The sequence below is a fragment of the Lactuca virosa genome, chromosome 4, assembly GCF_052849685.1.
Source record: "Lactuca virosa cultivar CGN04683 chromosome 4, Lactuca_virosa_CGN04683_v6, whole genome shotgun sequence".
NCBI classification, from domain to species: Eukaryota; Viridiplantae; Streptophyta; class Magnoliopsida; order Asterales; family Asteraceae; genus Lactuca; species Lactuca virosa.
Genome location: NC_136429.1, coordinates 39,886,672 through 39,904,285, shown reverse-complemented (window position 1 = coordinate 39,904,285; position 17,614 = coordinate 39,886,672). Strand labels below are relative to the sequence as shown.

General features: G+C 37.7%; 1 pseudogene across 1 annotated transcript; it reads right to left on the bottom strand.

Annotated features, from left to right (window-relative positions):
* Nucleotides 1-15,321: 15,321 nt before the first annotated feature.
* Nucleotides 15,322-17,377, bottom strand: LOC145103912 (cucumisin-like; annotated as a pseudogene). The gene is made up of 7 exons (XR_013706931.1): nucleotides 17,057-17,377; nucleotides 16,836-16,951; nucleotides 16,617-16,717; nucleotides 16,235-16,456; nucleotides 16,037-16,148; nucleotides 15,726-15,939; nucleotides 15,322-15,653 (listed from the first exon to the last, which is right to left on the bottom strand). The product of XR_013706931.1 is annotated as a cucumisin-like (transcript).
* Nucleotides 17,378-17,614: the final 237 nt, after the last annotated feature.

The following is a 17,614-nucleotide window of genomic DNA, read 5'->3' as shown; positions in this document are numbered from 1 at the left end:
GTCGCCGGGATTGGCGACAATGGTTTAGCACTGGTAAGCGCAGGTGGGTCGATGTGGCATAAGTATTTTGGAGGTCCACTTCGCATTGGATCTCTTGTATCAGACGGTAAGGATTGATTGTGCGATCTATTACACTTTCGGGATTGTAGACTATGTCTTGGGAGTGATTGTAGCCTGGTTTAGGGCAAAGGTTGTTTCAGCTACTGTAGTTCAGCTGTGGATGATTGAGCTGGTGAGTGAGTCAGGGTGTGAGGCCCTGAATGATGAGTTCTAGAGTCGAGAGCGGGAGGATTGTTGGAACGCTTTGGGAAGACGGGTATTATGTGGGAGGTCTGTGGACAGGGTCCCACAAGATGGTTATTCATCATTGTCAGGATTCAGTGGTTTTAGTAAGCATTATTGATTGGCGGAGGAAAGCGCCAAGGGAAGTGGTTTGTTGCTGAGGTATTATTTGCAGCATTTATCTTTTGGTCTCCAGTACATAAGGGTGTGGCCATTCAAGCATTAGTGACTGTCGGTTGCACTGGGATACAGAAAGTGTTCATCTGGTTATTAGAAGTGTGATAAATTGGGAAAGAGTTGGTTGTCATCGGATCGATTGTGGGAAAGTGAGAAGGATTGGGAATTTTCCCAATGTCCATGTGTTGTGAAGACTTAGTCGAATCTAAGTGGGGGAGAATCGTCCCGGGATACAGAAGCAGGAGCGGTGTTTAAAATGGGATAAGTCTCACATCGTTGGCAGGAAGGAAGACAAACCAAGTGGCTGTTTGGTTGGAGGATTGTGTGAGTTGGGAGTTTGGTAAAACTCCCTAGCATGTGTATCACGTCTTCTCGGTGGTAGATAACAGAATTTGTGGAAATCAGGTTGGAGTTTTGATCATGGTTCGAGTTCAGTTCGAGTATTCGGTCGAGGGTGTGCTCGACTCTGAGGGTTTTTGGATTGATAGATTGAGGGTTTTGTTAGCTGCCAGGGCTCGACAATACACTCAGCACAGGAGTGCGGGTTATTTAGCGTGTGTAGTAGACACGCGGGTCAGGGAACAGACCACGAATTTCCGAGAGGGTGGACAATCGACATGAGACCTAGGGTTAGGCCGGGGATATAGTCCACAGAGTAGATCAGGAGTTCGAAGCCCCAAGTGGGTGAGAACAGGATGCATGGGAGAGAGCATCAAGAGGGGTGGTCCAGGGAGATGCTCAACATTTTAGAGCGGTCCGGATAGACTGAAGGCTAGTGGGGCGTACCAGTCAGACTGAAGGCTCGGAGAACGGTCCAGACACGCTGAAAGCCCAGAGAGGCGGTCCAGACATGCTGAAGGTTCTGAGAGTGGTCCAGATAGACTGAAGGCCTGGTAGGGCGGTCCAGTCATGCTGAAGACTCTGTATATGTTTGTAGATCTATGTTCGGGTATTGAGTGGGCTGCTATGCTATAGCAATCAATAGGTCTGTCCCAAATTTTGAACATGCGGTTAGAGTAGGCTGAGGACTCCGGTGTATTTTGATTGATCGGAAGTTGTTATTAGTGGTCGGACAGAGTTTAAAGGATCTTGGTGATCTCATCAGTTTGGAGTGTCTCCGAGGCTTCATCTTCTTGGATCGGGTAATACTCCAGTTGGGGACTGAGAGTGGATCTGAATGGGTATTCGTCAGTTTTGGGAAGGTTTGGGATTAGAATATCCTGTCATTCAGGTTCTGGGAACCGGGTTAGATCTTTCTCATAATCGTCTATGGCATTTGGATAGGGTTGAGGCGGTCCTGCTTTATGCGGTAGGCCAAGATACCCGGTGCGGGCCGACTGTAAGTCGTAGGCACGGAGGCTCGAAGGGAGCGTTAGGGTTGAGGCGGTAGGCCAACAAGCCCTGATAATTTCACCTCAATAGTTGAATCGATTAGACATGTTGGTATTCTAACCCGAAGGGGGTGATATTGGTTAGATATGAGTGTCGTACTGGTTGGCCGGTAGTGGTAGGTATGTTGATGATGGTTTAAGTTATTGTGATGTGTCTTGAGATTCATGTATGGTGGTAGTTTTTGTATCGTTATGTTGTTCGTTGATGAGAAGAACGTCGATTAGGCCCTTCGAGTGGCAGAGGAAAGTGGATATCTGCAGGGTCGGAGTGTTGGGCAACTGAAGTGACGACAGTAGTGTCGATCGGTCAGCGGGAGCATTCCAGTCATGAGCTGAGGGCCGGGGATGGCATACCAGACTCATGCTGTGGGCTCAGAGGCAATCCAGACCTATGCTGAGGACCACGTAAGGGTATTCCATTCATAGGCTGTGGGCATAGAGATTGTGTTGGTTATGTCTGTTGTAGGAGCGCGTTCGGATTGCATGTATAGTTGAAGATTCGGGGGAGTTGCACTCGGTTGTGACAAATCTGAGGCTGGTGAATGAGACGTAAGGATTGATCCTTGGATCTCAAGTTATGAGTAGACCCGAGTTATGTTCATGGAGGTATTCCAATATAGGGTATTCCATTCTGAGGATGACCGGACCCTATGATTGACTGGACTTGATATGTTTGGTATTCCAACCCGAGGGTTGATTGGGTCAAACATGTTAGGAATACGAGGGTATTCCACCCTAGGGATGTTTGGAGCCGTCGTAGGCTCGCCTGGTATTCCAACCCGAGGCTGATTGGGCCAGGCATGAGTGTTCGTGTTTCAATGGATTGATTTTGTATGATGATGAGGGACAATTGTCCTGTCAGCACAAGGGTTCGCCTTTGGAAGAGGGAAAGTTGGGTTTCCGATACGTTGGATCATCAGGATTTTGTCAGTTGGCAAGTGGCTTGTAGGTTAGATCTTTCAAAAAGGTTCGGTTGGGTTTTGCATCATCTTTCACATTTCGCAGTTGCGAAAGTGTGTCATGGATCAGGAGGCGGTAGTATCGTTGGATGACATTCAGGTCGGTGAGCGCCTGGATTATGTGGAGAGGCCTGTGGCCATACTGGGGAGAAGGGTGAAGGTTCTGCGGAACAAGGAGGTACCCTCGGTAACGGTACGGTGGGAGCACCAAAGAGAGTCTGAGTGGACGTGGGAGCCGGAAGCAGAGATGCGGGAGCACTATCCGAGGTTGTTCACTGCAGCAGACTTCGAGGACGAAGTCCAGTTTAAGTGGGGGAGAATTGTAACGCCCCGATTCCCGAATATCAATTTATGGTTATAAATTCTCATGATTTCAAGGTCTACTCGACGAGTTGGTGGCCTGACTCGCCGAGTAGCAGCGGGTTGGTCCGCGAGTTTAAGTGACCTACTCGCCGAGTCCAAGAAGGGACTCGACGAGTAGGAGCTGGAGGATGAAACCCTAAATTCCAGGGTTTTGCACCCTATTTAAAGGATCATCTGCCCCTTAGCCTTCCTTTGCAGCCTCTAGAGAGTTCAGCAAAACCCTAATACGTGTGTGTGCCCCATTGTGTGTTTTAAGCTTTGGAAGAGGATTCTTGGTGAGAAGAGCTTGGGGAGTGGATTGAAGCAAGGAATTCATGAGGATCAAGATCTACTTCAGTTGGCATCTTTTGGGAAGGTATTAAACTGTTATCCCAACTTTATTTTCCTTCTAGATCTCTTTTGGTTGAGATTTAGGGTTTTTATGGTGTGGTTGAGATGATAATGTGGGATATGAGCTAGATCTGAAGTTGTAACTTCAGATCTGGACCCTTCTTGGGTTCTAGAGTCATAAAGCTCTGAGTTTGGTCATGTATGAAGCCTCTTTGAGTGTGAAACACCATTGTGAGCTTGGATTTGACATTAAGAGCCTTTTTAGCTATACATGCACGTAAAGTTTGCAACTTTACGTGAAAAGCATGCCTTAGGAGCTTGGATCCGTAATTTGGAGCCATTGTATGACTTAAAAGAGTCTGTATGGCTTAAGGACTGAAGGAACTCGGCGAGTCGCAAGGTTGACTCGGCGAGTCGCATGAAGATGAGCCTGGACCCGACGAGTTGGATGAACAACTCGGCGAGTCCGATGAAGATTTCCGTAGACTCGACGAGTTGTATGAACAACTCGGCGAGTCGGTTGAGGTTTCCCCAATTTATGTATACGTGTGTAACCGTCGAGTTGCAAGAAGGAAACTCGACGAGTGTCCTTAGGGTTTTGATCGTAAACCGAAGGAACTCGACGAGTCACTCCGGTGACTCGGCGAGTGGACAAGTACTTCAAGGAACTCGGCGAGTAGCCGAGGGTACTCGGCGAGTTAGGGTCAACATGGACTGTTGACCTTGACTGATGACTTTGACTTTGACCAGGGTGTGATTAGTTGGCTTATGGGGTACCTTGAAAGGTTGGGAACTTATGGGTATTTATGATTGGATCATTGATGGTTATAGGTGTTGGAGTTTGGGGCAGTGTTTCGGGAGCGTGTTTTCGTGGTTCAGTCCGGCATTGCAAGGTGAGTTATCCTCACTATATCAACAGGGTCTAAGGCACCAATGTCGGCCCTTTATGGTTTGTATTTGGATTATTGCATGACATGCTTACTGATTTACATCCTGGTAGTTAGGATGGTGATATGCTATGTTAGTGACCGGTTAGGTCGATATCCTAGTTATAGGATTGTTGATATGTTTATTGATTTGTCAGATCGGCGTCCTGGTAATTAGGACGGTATTATGTTTAGTGACCTGGTTAGGGTCGGTATCCTGGTATATAGGATGATGTTATGTTAGTGACCGGTTAGGTCGGTATCCTGGTTAGGATGTTGCTATACTATATGATCTGCTAGATCGGTTTGTCCGTCTATGGACTGTTATGTGATTACTTGTTATATGTACACATGGTTATTTGCTTGATGTTTGGGTTGAGGCGGTCCTGCTTCGTGCTGAAGGCCAACATACCCTACGAGCAGTCTAGATAGACTGTAGGCCCGTATGGCGGTCCAGCATATCGAAGGCTCGCGATAGATCCAGGTAGACTGTAGGCCCGGTGCGGGCGGTCCAGTCATACTGTAGACTCAGAGAGTGGACCGGGTGGACTGAAGGCCCGGTGCGGGCGGACCAGTCACACTGTATACTCGAGATGCATGGTTGTTCTGTATTTGTTGATATGATATGATTATGGTTATATGAGGTTGGTATTTTGGGGGTAACTCACTAGGCTTTCGGGTTACAGTTTCAGTTTATTGTTTCAGGTTCAGCGGAGGGCCGCGGGTAGGCGAAGGCGTGACCGTACACTTCCTCGATTTACGATTATGATTTCTGGGAACTCTGATGTATAAACTATTTTGAAAACAAATTGTAATAATTAAATGGTTTCAAATGAATCAAGAAGTTTTAAATTGGCTCGAATTTTTGGGATGTTACACCCTCTCCCATCAGCTGCAGAAGAGACTCCCTCTAATACCCTATAACTACCTCACGAATACAATTACATGTTACTGGTACCTGATAATTTTTGACTGTTGGGTCCCACCCTACAACGGTCGGACTGAAACAAGAGTTGCACAATAGAGTTGGACCTAACTTCCAAAAATCATCTAATCCTCACAACATATAATCTAACGTATTCTCTTAATAATTAGTTGACACCGATGAAGTCCCTAGAAGCACAAAGTAAGCAGCATTCGAGCATTGGGTTCTAAACCAATGCACTACCTAATTAGGCCGCTCCATCTAATCATCTTAAATCAATGCTAGCATGCAATTATAAAGGCTCATATAACTAACATACAAAGTCATCTCTCCTAGCATCCTACTATGGGTTTCTGAATAGATCCTTAGGCCTAATATTAGCATGCTATATATATATATATATATATATATATATATATATATATATATATATATACTTGAAACAATCAATAAACATGTATAAGTATTTTGGGAAATACTTACTTGAGCTCGGCTGATTGCATGCATCACGCCCTTTTTTATAAGAAAGATCCATTTAGAAAATTCATTTTCTTTCAAAATACTACCAATTCCTCGGTTTGAGTTTGTGTTTAGACACACCTAAGAGTGTGCCTGAATCCCTCAAACCAAGGCCCTGATACCAAATTGTAACGTCCCAAAAATACTATGTAAAAAAATTATTTTTAAACCTATCAAAAACATCATTCATTCATTCCAAAATCCACCAAAATGTGACAATATATAAAATAGTCATCAGAGTACAAATCATATCATAAATTGTGGAATACTAGGGGATGTGGTGCTATCTTTTCGGGCCCTTCCCTTTTTAACGAGAAGTACCTGAAACCATAAACATAAAACTATAAGCACAAAGCTTAGCGAGTTTCCCCAAAATACCCTATACAAAACATATATCAATCAGAAACTAAATTGGGTCTATTTCACCCTTGAGTTTATTTCAACTCCTTCAATATCTTTCAACTGGTATTGTGTCTATTTCACCCCTCGAGTCTATTTCAACTCCTTTGGTATCTTTCAAAGGGTACTAGGTCTATTTCAACCCTCGAGTCTATTTCAACTCCTTTGCTATCTTTCAACCGGTACTAGGTCTATTTCACCCCTAAATCTAAGCATACAATAAAATCAACAAGAGTTACAAAGACAAGACGTACATACATGCACATCAACAAGTGGCATAAAGACAACTATCATCCTAAAAACATAATCTAGTGGGTCGACATTGGTGCCTTCAACCCACAAGCACAGTGAAGAGATTCACCTCTCGGTCGATACTCAGCTACTACCACTCTCTCTCTCTCTCTCTCTCTCTATATATATATATATATATATATATATATATATATATATATATATATATATATATATATATATATCTTTGCCGAAATACAAGTGCTATACCCCACCTAGGAAATCATACACGACACACTTTCAATCCATTTACCTAAAACTAAGAGTTAGCCAAAATTCAACTGAGGTCAGAAGTCAAAGGTCAAAGACATATTCCTTCTCATCAGTACTCCTCCACATCGTGGCCTTCCTTGGCCATGCCGTGGGCACAAAACGACAAGACAGTCGACTGGCCTCTGGTCGCCCCGCCATGGCGACCTAGTGCCACATCATGGGGACCAGTCTGAATGGCTTTTCAAGTTAAGCTACTCTTAACTCATTTTCAGGGATCAAAAGCCCATATATATTCCTTCCTAACGTCTTGATGGATAAAGTTTCCAACTTTATCCATTAAGAAACTCCATTAAGACAAGGTCTCAAAACCTAGATTCTAAAGGTCATTAAAGATGTTAAACCCATCCATTAAGTCCTTAATCATATGAGATACAAGTCCAAACTTTCCAGAAAGATTTTAGGGGTCCTATTGATCTCTAAAAATGTAAACTTTATGGACATGCATGTCCTTCCTCAAATCTAGGTCAAAAGAGGAAAAAAGGGACCCAAATCTCATGCAATATACCTTAATCACAACATAATCTCAGATCTATGAGATATAAGGTCCTTGGGACTTCCAAGGGTCATAAAGTTGCAAAATTTATCTCTTTGCTCCACCCAAAATCTAGTGATAGAGTTTATTAAGCTAAACAACTCAATATCTCTAAGGAAAAGATAAAAGACTGGATCAAAATCCTTACAAATGATCCAATAAGATGCTTTATAGGTTGTAGAGTGTTTCTTGCTGGTCTCTTGCACAAAATCTTCCGCTACTTCCTTCAAAATCACCCAAACCTAGTAAATAAGATCTAAAGGCTTCAAGAAGATAAGGGTTAGGGTTTCCGACGGTTTGAGAGTGATGGAGGATGGGGATGAACTAACCTTAGCCTCTTCATTCCTTTAATTAAATAGGGTGCAAAGTTCAAAAATTAGGGTTTCATTAAAATCAGCTGCCACGTCGTGGCTGGTCTTCCAAATCCTGTTATCTTGAAAACATTTTCCACGCCATGGTGAGGCTCCAACACGTCGTGGCCACTCAGAATAAAGACTTACATTAGGATGGATCAGATCATACCTAAAACGGGTGTTACAGTCAACTTATAAACAAATGAGAAAATAAATGAAGTAATGGTATATTTGACAAAAGATATAAACTAGAGGGACCAAATTTAAAGAAAAGTGGGAAATCAGATGCGCCCTCTCCATTCCACCTCCAAACGTGATTTGTAGCCAAGAGAAGCTCCCTAATGTTGTTTTTTCATCCTTTCTCTACCTAGGGTTTGAATCAAGCAAGATTTGAGCATCTAAGCAACAGAAAGAAGAATCAAAAGCTTACTAGGTATAAACTCTTCTCTCTTACCCTTAAATTTCGTATTCAAGGTTTGGATAGAAACCCAACCGATTTGAATCCAATTGATGATTAGGGTTTTGTTTTCTAACCCCTATTGATTGGTTTCCACGATTATAATCCCAATCCAATCATCTTATTGATGGAATTGATGATTTAGGTAAAATTCTACATGAACCCTACAAAACTCAACTTAGGGATATTGCAATTGGTGATGAAATGAGATTAGATTCTATGACATAGATGATATTTAATAGCAAAAAATTCAATTGGAATGCTCAAATTCATCCATGATGGTAGAATCGAGTATAAACATGGATTTTATGTGGTTTTGGGGATATTGTGATGAAAACAATAGAATCATTTGTATGTGAGCATTTGATGAGTATATGATACTCATAAACATGAGTTGATACTAACAATATGATTTGAATGAAAAAAACATGAAGACTTGAATGATATTTAGTTGAATTTATGGAATATTTGGCTATAAGGGCATTTTGGGTATTTGCAATGGAATTGGACAATCCTCTTATTGTTAAGAGCATGGTATGGGATTGGATTAAGTTACAACATGTTTTATACACTTGACAACATCCGATGATGTATTAAGTGATTTAGGAATAAGTCATATTGGTTAAAGAGTGTTATTGAGCTCTTAACCCTTTTCAGTTAAGTGTTTATATGCATTTAGAGTGTAATAATGGAATTGAGGATCCCATAGTTAAATTAAGCACTTACAATGGAATTGGTTGTGGTTTTATGTATTTAACAACATTCAAATGGGTATTCAATGAGTTAGGAACAAACCATGTGAGTTTTAGAATGTACAATTGGAAACTAGATTAGTTAAACCTTAATTTAAGCTTATGGATCATCATATCCTTAAAGGTTTCAATGAGCACTTAATGGATTAAGTGGGGTGTGTTTGGATGATAAAACACCTCTCAATCATGTGTGAGAACCTATACAATGGTACAAAGTGAATTGGAAAAGGGTCTTCAAAAATTATGCAAAGTAGAGTATTATTTGAGAAAAATAAAGATATGTGTGTGCAGACCTCAAAACACGGCCGTGTTTTCTCAAGGCAAAGAGAAAAACGACCGTGTTTCCTTCTATAAGGGATTCACTCATTTTCTTCCAACTTTTGCATACAGACTCAGATTTATGCACAGTTTTCACCTACATTCATATTTTTACATGACGTATGGTTTGAAGCAATAAAATTTAGTAATGGAACCTATGAGGGGTATTTTGGTCATTTTAATGAATTATGTCTATATTGTATAGGTAGATTTTGAAGAGTATTGCTCTAAGGAAAGGAACTGGAAGATGACTAGCTAACCTTCATATACATATTGACAATTTCCCACTTTGGGGTACATGGAAAAATGATTTTATGATAATGAAATACCAATTATTTTCTATATGGAACATTTTGAAATGAAAGTGTTAAATACCTTTGAAAATAATATTTTGAAAGAATGCTTTTAAAGTAAGAACGTTTTGGAAGCAAAGAATGTTTTGGAAGAATAAATGTTATGATATGTGAAATGTGTCTTTTCAAAGTATATCTTTCTAGTTGTTTGTGTTAATTAATAAATATGACACAAGTATTGATAATGTGTGAATATGAAAGCTAGAAAGAAAGTAAAGAAAACAAAAACAAATCATCTGGACTATGATGCCTCATAAGGGGCCTAAAGGAATCAACTAGGGTGGTACCCTCCCCTTCGCAAAGTAGATATCCTAGTGGAAATGATGCTTTGGTGGATTGAGTTTGTTCTTTCCACCTTGGTCTAGACTTGGAAGTGGTTCCTTTATTGGATATAGACCCTAAGTATAAAAATGACAACGGTTCAATACCGGAATTAGCCCTTAATGAAAGAAGGAAATATAATGTGAAAGAAATGTCTTTTGAATTATGTTATGTATAATGAAATGTTTTGATATGGAACGAAATATGTAGTAAATGATTCTTTTGAAATATGTTTTGCTTAATAAAATGTTTTCAATAGAAACGTGTTAAAGGTTTTGGGTCACAAACCCGCGTATGTCACGAGACATTGTTGTTTTACACATCTCTTTTTAATGTCATGTATCGTAAGGTTACACTTAAGGAGAAAATATGATAAATGAGAGTTAGAAGTTAAGAGATCGTGAATGGAGTGGAGCTTGTCAAGTTCATTATTAATGATATTTATGTAATTCGTATTTGTTTGCTATAGTTGTATTGATGCTTAATGGTAAGACTCAATGTTTTAATTGTAAATGTTTTTGTGAGACTGAGTTTTTATTAAATGTGGGTTAATTCCCAAAAAGTTTTTATAACCATAGCTTTGAAAAAGTTTGAAAATTTTAGGGTGTTACAACAATTTTTATGAGGTACAAAGTTTTAGTAGGAAGTTGCATATAAGAATCAATAGTGAAGATAGTAACGATCAAAATAATAAAATCATAGAAGGGACATGTATCCATGGGTAACAACTCACCTTAATTGTAGTAAGCAAGCCATACTTTCAATTTCCAAGTGAACCGACACCATAATCCTCACCTAAATATTTGAATACAAGGTGATTAAGTACTAATTACCCTTTAATTAAGTTCTTAATCTTTTTGATCTTCTTTTTAGTTCCTAAATATGCTCATTATAGTCATAGGAAACCATAAAAGAAAACTACACCTCAAACATACTTAAATGAAAAACTTAATTAAATGACCAAATGTTAATACACGAATGTATTCATACAAATACCTTTCTTCACAAAAATTATTCTATCTAATACTTTTGTAGACCTCCAATATTGAGGTATTTTTACTCCGAACATGTCCAAACTCAGTTTAGATCATTTTGTTGGAAGTGGTTTTTTGGAGCTGTTGGAATAAATGCTAACACTTTTGTAAATTTTTCTAAAATATAACATATAACAAACGATATGGCTCGCCACGACTTGTAAAAATTTGAGGCTTGACATTGTTGTCAAGTCACGCCTAACGTTATTTAGAACCTTGCTTTTTATAGATGATATTGAATAGTTCCAACATCTTAAAGGTTAAGAGAAGGTAAGATTGCTTAACCATTCAGACGCACAGTTTCAGTTCATAGCTTTTTGATCTTTTTAGAGACTGTTCTAAACTTTCTAAATGCTAAACAATTCAAAGCAACTTCTTAATTGAACCATTAAGAGGGTTATCAAACAACCCCTAATTGTTGTGTGCTTTAGGCATTCATAATGCAATATAACATGTTCTAGCAATTATAGGGATTTAGAACTCTAGTAGGCAGACAAAGCTCGGATAGAATCAGTCCTCTCCCTCAAGATACAATTGAACAAATTCTGACTCTTATGCCAATCAGAGATGCATTGAGGACAAGCGTTTTGTAAAAGAAATGGAGGTATTGCTGGACAAGCATCCCGAAACTTGTATTGGATGACAAGCTGGTTAAACTATCATCTAATATGGAGGGAAAAATAGAAAAATATAAGCTTGTCAATGCCATCTTCCATGTTTTTTTGCTACACAAGGGTTCGATATCTGAACTCTGTATTTGTATCGTTAAAGCAAAAATTGTTAATACTTCATCTTTCACGGAGCAAAAGTATCAAGAAATTCATTTTTGAAATTTCTTATTATTACAAGTTACCAATGTTCATTCTTTTCATTGCAAGGATTGGAATATCTATCTCTCAAATATTGTAAATTTGTGCTCAATGTTTAATAGATTTAGTCGGTTGAAGAGCCTGATCTTTGAAGATGTACATATGATCACTATCAAACTGAATAACTTGCCCGATATTCAAGACTACACGGGCCTCAATTTGGATCATCTTAAAGAACGGGAGATAACAAGTTACCATACCGGAGATCCAAGTTTCAAACATTGTGACATTCAAAATATTGCTAGTGTGCTGCTATTGATATTTTGCAAAGCCTTCTAACAGGTTTTGTGGGCCGTTCATATTTTGCAATTTACATTTTGATATTCCCAAATTTATTGTATACATCTATTTTGATGCTTGACCAATAAACACATCTAAGAGTTATAAATGTGGATGATATATTATTGTATCAAAAACAAAAATACAAACTATAAATACACTCACAACTCACAAAGGAAAACACAGAATATATGTCTATCAAACTGCTTTTTGAAATGATACGCCAAATACAAAATATTTTTTTCTCTAAGAAAACCGATATCAGAATTTAAGTGTAAATGCAGTCAAAATGATGGAAACCAAAACTACAAATTATCCATTCACAAAAATCAACCATAAATCTTTCATTCCGGTTGCAAATCTTAATGGTGTGCTCCTGAAGAAGATCAAAAGAAGTAAATTTATTTACAAAAATTCTTTTACCGTCTTATTTATCTCAAAATCAACAACTTACATGTACTACCTCCCTGTTATACTTGTCGTATTTCTATTGATTTGTAATACGGAAATGCTGACATTTTTGAAGTTTTCATTCATCACGTTCTCTTTATGTGTACTTGCATATCATGGTTTGTCCATTTTGATCTTCAATATAGTAGATGTCTACATTTGTTGCTTCTAACAACTAAAAAAGACTATCGTTGTTTTTTTTTTCCGATTTTGATCATTGCTCTACGGAAATGGTAAACAGTAAACGAAAACGCAAGTGTTGATCTGTTGCTTTGCCGTTTTGGACCTGCTATTCGGCTTTTGACGTTTGTGATATTTATAAAAGTAGACCCAAACTCAACTCTATCAAGTTGGGCCTATTTTGTGTGTTTGTTTTATTTTTTGTATTTAAAATTCTTTACATTAATGTCATAAACAAGGGTTTTAAGAGCGTACGGCAGGAGTTTAAACAATAATTTTATCTAAAAAATGTTTTTTATTGGAATGAAATTGCTATGATTGGGTTGATTTTTCAAAGTCAATGTTGTAGTAGCAAGAAATGAAAATAAGATGCTATTACAATTACAACATTCCACTATCAATTTTTTTACATTGTACTTAAAAAAATTTACCCAATTAGAAATGTACTTTCAAATTCTTTCTTGTTAGGACATTATACTTTGAAAAATATCCTCATTATTGCAGCAAAAATTGCTTTAACTTTGATAAACATTCATATAATTGAGATGATTTTTCAAAGCACAATGTTGTAAAGATGTAATCGGAAGACCTGAAAGTAGATTGCTATAATAAACAAATTAATAAATGTAGAATGGTATAATAAACATATCAAGGAATTATGTTGCTATTTGCACTTAATCCTACAATATAAGTATAATAATTAGTTTATTATGTAGTTTTCTAATTTCTTACTACCATGTCGTGTACAACCCCACACAGTAAAAAAAAACAGGTCAAATTTTGACTAAATAAGTAAAAGGTGTATTAGCTAGTAAAAAAAATTGTATTCGTAACCTGGTAAATCACGTTAGACCAACAAAAAAAGGAAGCGTCTTTTACCTAGCAAGCTACAAATATTAAAACAAAAAACCTACAAAGGTTAATCACAAACATTACAACAAAAAATCCAATAAATTATATTAAAATGATAGGCGAGAAAATATATATAAGCAAGCAATAATTTATGAATTTGATTTTCAACGGACCCTATAACTCATGTTTTTGAATTCAAACCTCATAACTCATTTAGTCTTTTGCAAGCTCAGCTACATTGTCCTTATGCTTCAAAGTCTGAAATTGAAATGCAAAATACATTAAATCTAAATTTAACATTTTACAATAACATGGAAAAAAGTTGACCCACTCACACACTTAAAATTAACATTTAACAGCAACACAAAAATCTGGATCTTTAAAACTATAATTCTTCACTTCGTAAATTTTTGAGGGTTGTAAAAATCAATAGATAAAATGAAAAATATGTTTAAAATAAGAAAAAAGTACTTCCTCTTATTTTTGCCATGACCCTAATGATGATTAAAAATGGTGTTCTTTCTATTACATGTTGTAGCCTAAACCTAATTTTTTCTTTATGGTTTATGTTTCAGTGGCCGACATATGTTAAGTTTATGTTGAAAATTCGGTTGCAGGATGCTTCGATCACCTTGCTGTCCGCTAGTTCATGGGCTCCCATATATGGAAAGCTTTTAGAAAATTAGATTGCAATTGTATAACCATGGTTAGGTTTTCTAATAGATCCTGGTGCAAAATATAAAACTGTATCAGTAAGAAGGTGAAGAAGTGAGAAAATACCTTAGTTATAAGATACTTTAAAATATAAGATATTTTCAAAAGGCAGAATATTTGAACCTAGTTATATTCTTATTAGTAAGAAGGTGAAGAAGTGAGAAAATATCTTAGTTGTAAAGTGACCAATGTAGCCAAAAGTCAAACTGGATCACCATTACATCCCTTGCTGTTACAAAACCAACAATGATAGATAACATACAATGAAGCATGAAAAGATAAAAATATGAACAGTAAATTAAACAAAGCTTAATGCAATTGATAATTTTACTTATAATCAAAATTAATACAATTAATTTCTAATGAAAACTTTAAAATTTTAGACAACTGAAACATCAAAAGTAAATATAAAAACAAATTTATTTCTCTAAATCGTAATCCAAACTTTAAAAGAGCAAAAAATAGACTCAAATAGTAAAGACAAAAGCTGAAAAAAAGACAAAAGTTATCACAGGAACTACAACTGTGGAACTCGTTTATATTGACAAAAAGTAAACAAAATAAACACACAACTTAGAAGTAAAGACATAGTGTACATTCACTACAAGGATCGAGCCCTATGCAGACGACAATTATGGACTCTGTCTAGACGACTTGTCGTCTGTAAAGCTTATACCGACGATATGTGGTCTGTAAAAAGTCGTCGGTATAGGTCCGTCGGTAAAAGTCGAAAATGTCGTCGGGACAGGAGTCGTCGGTATAGCATAGCCAGTCCAGACGACATGTCGTCTGCAAAGGATCGTCGGGATTGATTTTCGAGGAAATAAGAAAAAGTTTTATTCGGACCCTATACCGACGACTTGTCGTCGGTAAAAGTGTGACCCTATAGAGACGACTTATCGTCTGGAAAAGTTGATCAATACAAACGACATGTCGTCTCTATAGCCCCCTTTTTTTTAAATATTTTCCACAGGTTTTGTTATATATGCCATTTAAAACAAATCCAAAAGGGATATTTGCAGAATAATATAAACATAACATAACATACCATTAAAATCCAAAAACACTTAATAAACATAACATACCATTCAAATTCTAGTACATAACAAAATAACAAAAAAAAGCAAGTTTTTAACAACCATTGTTGTCATTACCATTCTAGTTCTCATCCTCCTCATCACCACCATCATCAACATCATCATCATCATCATGTTGTAGCCTTCATGGCACAAAAAGCTTACATAATCGATCTCAAAAGCATCGTATATCAGCCCAGGTTTCATAGCTGCCAATGGATTAAGATAGCCGGCTCCATATGCAAATTCAGCATCCGTCTCACCATTCATAACGGAAGCTGCAAGATTTATTATAATTGTTAGATATGTGAAGTCCTATATCTTCTCTGCAAATTCAGTATATGTTATACCTGTTGTCATGAGAGCCGACTTAATGGCTGCTGGAGACCATTTCGGGTTAAATGTTTTGATATAAGCAGCAATACCACTGACGTGTGGGCATGCCATTAATGTTCCTGATAGCATATTGAATGGTACTGCTCTGTGGTCTCCTTCTTCTTGACTAATTCAAGCCACAGGTGACCATGCTGCTAGAATTCTCACCCCACGAGCTGTTAAGTCTGGCTACATGAATAAAAAAAGTTCAATTATTAGTGTTGTTGTGTAACACATGATTCTAATCTTGTATGTTTTCAAACTGTTACTCGAGTAAATTAATTACCTTAAGAATGTTTTTATTTGTCGGATTTGGACCTCTTGACGAGAAAGATGCAACATATGGGGTTGACACATTGTTGATATCTTCACTCTTCATTATTACTGCTATTGCATTTCTGAAAGAATTTCAATTTCATCAATTTCTGTAAATGAATTCAGCGAACTAGAATATAAAAGTAAACAAGCTAGTGGGTTTTTTTACTCTGTTGATTCTAAGTAGTCAGCGATAATTGACGCTTGATCGGAGTTAACAATACTAGCAGGCAAAGGATAAGAACTAATGGCTTCAAAATACGGTCCAGGATATATCATGATTGACCCGATTGCACCCGCCAACATTTCATCTTCTCCAGTCGTTAACGTATCACATATAATTATTTTTCCTTTCACTTAATTATTGTCCAAAGAATTTTTGATGCAAAACCTGATATATATGAATACAAATTCCACGATACACCATCAAAGAAACATAAAGATCCAGGGACAAACGAAATTGAAGCACACAAATGGAAGATAAACTCTTCATTTTTATATTGAAACATAAACTCCCTGGAGATTGTTATTAAGGAAAATCTATCTTTTACCTCGATGTTGAGCCACTGAAACCAGCGGTGATATTTGGAACTTCTCCGGCGTAAATTAGAGGATACATTCCTTTAAGTTTAAAGGGATTTACTGAAACTCCCTGAGATAAGAATGAATTAGTTTAAAAATAATTTAATTTTCCGTAGATTACGTTTCATCATGATCACAAAATCTACAAGTTTTACGTAGGCTTATAATAAAAGTCAGATATTACTCACATTAACAACTATACCATTTCCTAGTCGTACAGGGGTGATTAAACCTGGGTTTTTTGATCCAGCTGCCACAGAAAGAATCCATGGAGCGATACTGCCAATGGTTTGTGGCATTGGGCCTTCGTTCATAGCAGATTGTACAGTCAAAAATTGTTTCCTCATGGCATGAAAAAAAAAAATGAACTGCACTTCCTTAAGCAGGGAAAAAAAATTAAAAAACCAACCTTAAAATCGGTGGTGAAGATAGGTATATCACCGGAAATCGTTTTCTATGGCGGTGTTCACCGTTCTTGTCCGGCCGGCGGCAGTGTTTTAGGGCTCCAAAACCGGAAACAAATCCCCCAAAATCGGAATAAAAACTCAAGCTCTTACTAATTAAGAAGAAATCAAGGACCAAAACCTAACCTTTTAGCTGGCCGATGAAGTGGAATGCCGGAAAATGCCTGGGATCGCCGAAGCTTGAGAGGAAAATGGAAGGGGCAGCCGACTGGAAAATGAAGACCGAAAGCGGTTTTGTTACAGCGAAACCCTATAGAGACGACATGTCGTCTCTATAGGTAAACGAAAACGGCGTCGTGCACCTTCAAGACATTAAAAAATAAAACAAAATACAAAAGGGTTTTCACGCGGATCGGTCCCACCTTTTCCAGATGACATGTCGTCTGGATAGCTTGACCAAAACGACATCGTATTCCATTTCTACAAGACGGATAAAAAATAAATTGAAATTAATTTTTAAGCACCCTATAGCGACGACATGTCGTCTGCATAGGCTGACCAAA